The 6,287-nt window shown below is 37.1% G+C and overlaps 2 protein-coding genes across 4 annotated transcripts in view; one reads left to right on the top strand and one right to left on the bottom strand.

The window, feature by feature from the left end:
- The window catches only part of LOC111253538 (uncharacterized), a 94,015-nt gene extending 89,037 nt beyond the window's left edge, over positions 1–4,978 (bottom strand). For all 3 annotated transcript variants that reach the window (XM_086992947.1, XM_086992944.1, XM_086992943.1), the window contains exon 1: positions 4,842–4,978. The gene's annotated coding sequence lies outside the window, so the exon portion shown is untranslated. The remainder of the gene's footprint in view (positions 1–4,841) is intronic.
- LOC111253537 (dnaJ homolog subfamily C member 11) overlaps positions 4,846–6,287 on the top strand; it is a 9,446-nt gene continuing 8,004 nt past the window's right edge. The window contains exon 1 of the mRNA XM_022813058.2: positions 4,846–4,986. The gene's annotated coding sequence lies outside the window, so the exon portion shown is untranslated. The remainder of the gene's footprint in view (positions 4,987–6,287) is intronic.

Here is a 6,287-nt window from a genome sequence, read left to right on the forward strand (position 1 = left end):
ATATCACTCCCTTAATCCTGAATAAACGTCTAGATGCTAATTCCAACAATTTAATATAGCAACCACTGAAAGGCCGTGCCATATCCTTCTATTTAGTCTTCTAAAACATCTAGGTACACTGAATAAATAACCGTCTTTGTGAAGTAACCGTTGTATTGAATTAACTGTTGATCACTCTATTAACCTTCTAGGGAATCGACTAAGATTTTCCAGTATTAAGTAGATTACGGATTACGTAGAACAGAGCATTATTTTTTTTACTGGCCTATGTGAGGTTTCTATTATAATAAAAAAGAGTTGACAATTGTTATGACTTTACATTTCTGCATCAGAAACAGAGATTGGGCAGCGGAATGATTATCCATTTGTAAAACTAAGTCCCCTCTAAAAACCGAATACAGGAATTTTTACTAAAAAAAAAAATCAAAGGAACGTCATCCTTTGATTGATCGAAATAAAATATTTAAATATTTACATATACGCATGTAAGTGCACAAAGAAATCGAACCATATTGGTAATCTAACTATAAGCCCTAGAGTTTTTGACTATTTAATTAATCCAACATTGACTCAATCTTGCCAAATATAAAGGTTGAGCTACATCGTTACAACGGCGTCACTCACTATTTCCCGATTCCTCTGTTCTTGCAAATTTTTGTTGTTAGATGGAGTGACCCACGTATTATCACGAATTCATTTTGATGCTACATTCCTAAAGGGGTTTCCTGTAAAATAGGCACATGTCACATTTTATGGGGTACCGTACAATTTCTCTACCACGCTAATGGTTCGCACACTCGCTCTCGGAAGTCGGTATTCTTCTTATGTAATAAATTAGAAAATTAGGCGTAAAGTGCGTTTGATCGGTACACTTCTTATTCATAGCTATTGAAATACTCGAAAATGACGTCTACAGTGCCATCGGCAAAGAATTTTTACCAGGCATATAGAAGTTTCAGTACTGGGTTACTATCAGTTTTGAATGATAAAAAAGTTTATAGGTTTTGATTACATTTGTACTTAATTTGTTAGTATAATAAACAAAACGTAAAAAAAAATTAACTTCAGCAGTCAAGAAATTAGACACCTAAGATAATTTTTTCTTCATCATCATCAAGTTCTTGTATCAATCAAATATAGCACTTTTTGATTCCGGAGCTAACTCCTCGGCAACTATTTCGTCGAAGACTTCTGATTTAGTTTCCTGAAATGAATGTTAATGAGTAAATATTAAGAAAGAAACAAGGGCTCAAGTTTGTATACGTTTTACTAGATGAATTATGGTACATCAAACTTGGCACCCTAGCAGCAAATATTAACAATGCATGAATAGCACTTGGATTGACGAAGTCATTTAGTATGTCGGGGTAAACATAATAGGGTCTCCAGTTTGCAGTTGTTACAAAATTCGCGTACATTAAAGGTACTCATGCCAATCGAGAAATCTAAAGCAACATTTAAGATATTTTGAATCCAAATAATAACGTCATAATTCGTTTTAAGCATAGTCTGCTCCATGGGAAGAATTGTGAAAAACTAACTTCGACCATAAGGTAACGGCATTACAATGAACGGTTGTGTTCTTTCTCTTCAAGTGAAGTGTGGCCTTGTTATTGTCAAGCAAATAGCCTAAAAATAAACAAAAAAAAAAAAAATAGCTGTTTGTAACGGCAGGCCCCATATGATCATGTAGCGTTACCTTAACGTTAGCGTTCCACCTGATTTATCTTGAACATGACACATTGTAACAAGGAAAGTTTAAACCTAGTAACTAAACGTTGAAGGAGAATTCCTCTTGCGCATGTCAACCTAATGTCGCCATTGTTTCATTAGCCTAATCCTCAAGTTATTAGAGCGCCCATCTGTTGTCCATGTACCGCGGCTATAAATTGCTGATCCTGTTTGTCCGTTCATCAATATTCTTCTCGAGTTTTTATACGCGATTCAAATTCACTATCTTCAGGTTTCATGAATTCAAAGTGACTAATAACTGCCGACTCTAGCGTGTGTTCCACAACTACCGACGATTGCCGCTGTTGCTTTTGATGTTTTCTGAAAATGCTGATTCGACTGAGAATTACATGAGGCTGATCACGTACCTCTGGATCTGCCAACTGTCTTTGTCGGTAGGACACGGAACAATTGATTTTGTACTATTTCATTGTTCAACACAGTGTCCCTTTACGCTTCGTACGTTTTCTGATATCAGTTCTGATTTTATCCTGCCAAAGGACCTACTCCTTCGATTGGCCGGTTGCCCATACCGGTCGGATTCTTGTTGCAAAAGTTCATCTACTTCACCTGAGCCTGAATCTTCGCTCAAAGGCGGCACAAGCACCTGCTCTTTCTTTGGCTAATGGGATAATCTATTGATTACGCATAATGTACACACCGTTAATAAAACATAGTTAATGATTTATCTCTTGATAAAAGTGGCATATTCAGCAAAATAAGTAAAACAAGCATACGTGACAGACAATTTTTGGCAGTTACGTATTGATATTTCGTTCTTCGGGACAGTCAGGAAAATGAAGTAGATATGATATGGTGTCGTGAAGCCTGAAATGCGCACTCCCTTGTTTCTGGTACCACAATTTGATTACCTCCATTTGACTAACACGGTTACTAATTGTTTGTAAATTTCAGTATCTAACTGGCCCTTAAGATTTAAGAACTTAACGATCGTCCACTGATTATGCTCACTGAATGAGTTATTTTGCTGCCAGATTCATGTTCTTGCAATCGGGTTGTGTCAGAGTAATAGCTAAATGTTTATAGGACCTACCGTTGGCATATGGTCTGCTGGTGGCGCGTACTTTAAATTTTAAGCAGACGAATGAGTACACTTATTTTTGAGACAACTTGTTATCTTGTCGATAAAAACCGGCATTTCAAAAATAAAACGAATAAGTGCCTTTAAGACAACGCAATATCTGGAAGCCGCCTTAATAAATGCCATTACCGGGAAAGATTTCAAAGCCGCCTCATACGTTTGCAACATGCGTACCACTCATGCTTCGCATGTAAAAAACCTTTCATACGAAACAGAATATTAGTATTGGGTTTGTGTATTCTTTTCATACACCTCAGAAAAAACGTCCTCGAGATAAGTTAGTGGGTAGCGTGTTGGCATACCAATGTTATCAACACGTAGTGGTCTAGGTTTATATTCATACGTAGATTTCGTTGCATGCCGGGAGGTACCCGTATTATAAAATCGTTAACAGCGCTGATGTACATAAAACTCGAAACAGTTGATTTTTTAATTGAAAATGCTTGAAAATACTTAACTGGTCATAGTTTACTTTCCTGGCCACTTCAACAACTGCTTTATATATTGTCTTCTCTTAAAGATGCATTAGGGCCATCTCTCACTGAGTCGAAAATGTTCTCTGTGAAGTAATCAACCAGTCACTTTAAGTATAAAGTTTACACGGTATACAGCGCAAATATAATCGTTCACCTGTTTCGGCAGTTTTTTGATCTTGCCAGAAGGCGTAACAATATAGGTATTAAAAACGTATTTTGCGACTAAAGTGAACGCATCATAAAACGAAATTAGCGTAGGGAGCGTGCTTTCGAATGGCGCACGGGAACAAAAGAAACAATAGATGGTTAAAAGGAAAGGAAACATTTAGAAATTCGTTTTTGCCGAAAGGTCTTATAATAACGTCAAAAATCCCCAGTCACGTGTTCTTATTATATCATTTGCTAAACTAATTTAAATGTTATTATAGCCTAAAATTATAAAAATAAAAAAATAATAAAGAATATAGCCTAATAAAAAAAAAAACATTTTAAAAGCTTGCCGTTAGTTTAAAGTCGTTTTTTTCTGCTCGTTTTTCTGGTCCAATCGCGCCCCGCATCCTCATCGTGATGTCAATTTTCAAAAACCTTAGCGTCGGACATTCTCGCAAATTCGTATGCCAATAAGTGTTCTTGTACGCGTTCGACAAATTGCCTTAGGCACTTTGCCAGCCCCGCTTCTCGGAATCAGTGAGCAATTTGCGCAAGTACTATAATATTGAAGCTACTTCAATGGGCATGCTCGGGTGCATAGCTTGTGTTACGTTCCTAGTGGCTCGGGAGAGTTTTAACTTGGTTATACCAAATTCAATTGGCGCCGCCCTCCTAATTTATAAACCTTTTTCGAGGATGGCTACAATTGGCCTCTGAAAAGTTTTTGGCTGCACTCGAACTTGATCGCTCCTCCTTTGGTACTTCCACACTATTGCGAGCTCTAGTTAAATAATCACCACACTGCTTTGTGTGAATCAAGCTGTTATTTTTTTTTTGCTTTACTCAGATGATGACAAACAAATAGAGACCATAAAAGGGCTGAACCATCTGATCAGAGTTTTTCACTACGTTACCTGCCTTTTAAAGCCTCACCGCTTGCCTAATATGACTTTTTTTTTTATCTTTATACAATTGATGTGTAATACAAGAAAGAGTTATTTAATAACTCCTTCTGATTATGATTGGTAATGTTCCTTAAAAACAAACAGGCTTTCAGATCAACACCTAACATTAAGAAATGTGGTATCATTTGTTCTCAGGAAAACGTATTAGTTTTGCTTGACATGGTAAATATGCTGAAATAAGCCTCTTATCACGGTGCAGCATGACACCTATCTCATTGCTGAATTAATAAGCAATAAAAAACAACCTGTCCCGTAAAGCTTTTATGGCAGTCTGCTAGTTCATCTAATCATTTTTGTTTTCATAAGCGCTCACTCAATTCGGCTTGCTTTTTGACATGGTTGTCCCTCGTACATGCAACTTTATAGCAGATTGTGAAATCAGCTGTTCTGAGATTTAATAAGATCTAATATACTTACCTCAGTGTAGAGTAAACTGAAATCACAAGTATTTCACCGTCCTGGATGTACCCTTGGTTTGGGAATTTCAAAAGAGAAGAGCGTGTTTTCTAATTGGAGCAACAAGACACTCGTAAACTGTCTTTCACAGTAACCGGATGAGCAGGTGGGCAGACATATTCGGATAGTAGTAAAATTCAAATTCCGTTCAAACCTGTGACGTGACTTGTTACGCTAAGTAACATCTTTAGCGAACCGTATTCTATAACTAAACAACAATATCAGTGTACTGCCTATCAAGTAATGTTATATATCTTACAGGAAGAACACACTGTTTCTGCTTTTGTCCTTTTCTCTGCATACTTCAGTACGAATACTCGTCCTTCAGTGTCGTCTTCTATGATAAAATTCCCGTTGTACTGCTACTGATAAAACCTCCATCCATCTGTGATGAAATGGTCCCCGGCTACGTAGCAAGGATCTCCACTTTTTTTCAGCACTCAACGCTTTTTTTACAGCGCCACCATTTGAATCAGTTCTTAGCTTCAGCTGTCATGTGGAATGCCAAGAGCTAGTTTAATAAAACTGTGTTTGACGTCATCGTTATTTCCGGCTTTCTGAGTGCGGCAATTCTATAATGGCTATTAAACTTCCTTTGTATTGTATCGCATTCTGTTATGTCTAGTATTTTGAGCCTTGGTACGCTGTCGGAGAGTAAAAGCTTTCTATGGACCGAAGTTTCATTAAATATAGTCTTTGGTGATTAGCGCAGGCGATTCGAAAGGTCGCTGTGGCATGCTGTTACAGTTAATCATTTAACTTCTGGGACGTTCACGCGTAGTTGTAATGCTACCTAAAACAAACGTAGCATCCTTCCTTTTGAGAACGCTTACAGTTACTACGTAGGTCTTTCCTCTAGGCTCTTGCTTTTTGATCCCGTTTTCAACAGATCTGTAAAATACACGGTCTAAGCCACCTATTAACGTCACCAGTTACATTACTTAAAGGGGCCGCTCTGCTGCTAGTAATTTAAAACAACAACGCTTGCTCTTCCATTTTATCGTTTCACATTTCCTCTTTTTTCACAGATTATATTTTTTGACTAAGTAGCATTTTAAGGATATAAATTAACTAAAACCAAAAACGATCATCTAAATCATGCAAAAAAATGTTACTCTGAAATAATACGGGAGTATTATCCATCATTTTGTTTAATCATAGATATCCTTAATCCTCTCAACATACAAATAGTTGACTTGAGCATATGGCCAAGATAATGTAGTCGCGTGGAACGATTCAATACGCTCTCTATAAGGAACGACCGCGCGAAATTAGAATTTCTTGTTTCGTGAGAATCACATTATCACCCTTCTGGAAGCAAATCGATAACAATAAACAACAATTTGTCATCTAGTTGGGCAGAAGAAAATGGCTACCGATCACGTTTAATTATAATTATCGAGCTTT

This window comes from Varroa destructor, unplaced genomic scaffold (assembly GCF_002443255.2).
Source record: "Varroa destructor unplaced genomic scaffold, Vdes_3.0 BEIS01000006.1, whole genome shotgun sequence".
Lineage (NCBI taxonomy): Eukaryota > Metazoa > Arthropoda > Arachnida > Mesostigmata > Varroidae > Varroa > Varroa destructor.